Here is a 1,664-nt window from a genome sequence, read left to right on the forward strand (position 1 = left end):
GCCACCTGCAGAGCGGGAGCCTGCAACTGCTGGCACAGCCCATCTGTTTCTGACTAGCCAGGTAGAAATCACCTCATCTGGTGGACACCAATAAGCTTGTAGCGAATACTCTCTGATCAGTCCTGCCCCTGCCCTCTCCACTTGAGTGTATAAATATAACTGCTCGACAATAAAATTTTGAGGCTTGATCAGAACACTGTCTTGCCTCCATTCTTTTCTCCCGCCCATGTTTTTTTTCAAGGTACGGTCCTCCTCGGGTTCTACGCAATAACTAGGTCCTGCAGGTCGGGACAGTTAGGTGGCAGCCATCAGACATATAGCATCCTCTCTTTCTGTGATTTTGAATGAAAAAAGACCATTTAGGGTCTGCAGTTAGAGAATCCAAGTCCAATTTCATGGCACTTAGAACAGAGAGACATTTGAAATGGGGAACCCATAAATCTATAGAAGAAATTGACGATGAAAGGAGGGGTAAGTTTTTTGTTTTTCTTACTTGAGCCAGTCATGACCCTTTTTCCCACGTAGGCGCTCAGAGTATCTCCTCAGCTTTCTCAATTTTTACTTTTAACCTCACTCTGGAGTCTTGAGTAGCAAGGATTTTTGAAAGTAATTACAACTGAGGTATTCTGTCTGACCATGTGTAGTGACTAGAGAGCCCTTTCCTCCATTCACTCTATCAAACAGCATGTAGGAATGCATTCATTCATTCCTTTTTGTTCATTAATCATTAATTTAGCCTCTGTCATGTTCCAAGCACTCCACAGTTGCTTAGGATTAAAACACTTACTTGGATATATTCCCTGACATGGATAAAATATACTTCTATGCTGTAGAGAAAATAATAATCTGTACGATGAGAAGATATATAAAAGACATTCTCCTGGTTCTCTCCCAAACAGTTTGTGAAATGTGTATATTTCTTCTTACATGGCTTCTTTTTCTTCTCCTTTTTCTAAAACGTAATTCTCAAGGTTTGGTCTTCAGTACTATTTTATTCTTGCTTTACCCTTTCTTTCCTCATTCAGGCTTAAGACAGGTAACTACTTCCCAAATTCTTTAGCATGAGACTATAGCAAATATAATAATTTGCTATAGCAAATATTCTATAGCAAATATAATAATTAACCATTATACAGCACATTATTATGTATCAAAATATTTTGTATTTAATTTTTACAACAATTCTGTGAGGTAAGGTTATCTCGATTAATCAAAAACAAACATTTGGTGGGTACCCACTATGTACCAAGCACAATTATAGAAGAGTCAACATTTTCAAGGAGTAAAATTATAGTGGTGCATGTCAAAACACAGATTTGTATGTTGCCACAAACAAAGGGCATAATATCAAGAAATTATTCAGAGGCTTAGTAGAAACATTCTTATTTTATTTGTATTGTCCTGTCTTAATTATTAGTAATGTTCTGTTTCACTTCTCACAAGTATCCCAATTGCAATACTAAATTTTAACTCATTAGTTAAGGTTGAGGCTACTGATGCAAGAATACTTTCTGCTTCTTTAAAGATGAGTAGCTAAGGTTCAGATATTTTAAGTTACTTGCCCGTAGTCACAACATCAAAAATCAGAACCTGAACGTGGGTCTTTAGACCTCTGATCCAAATTCTTTTTAATATGCTGTGTTGCCTCTTTCCTAGACAAATAT

The sequence above is a fragment of the Pteropus vampyrus genome, unplaced genomic scaffold (assembly GCF_000151845.1).
Source record: "Pteropus vampyrus isolate Shadow unplaced genomic scaffold, Pvam_2.0 Scaffold838, whole genome shotgun sequence".
In the NCBI taxonomy this organism is placed as follows: domain Eukaryota; kingdom Metazoa; phylum Chordata; class Mammalia; order Chiroptera; family Pteropodidae; genus Pteropus; species Pteropus vampyrus.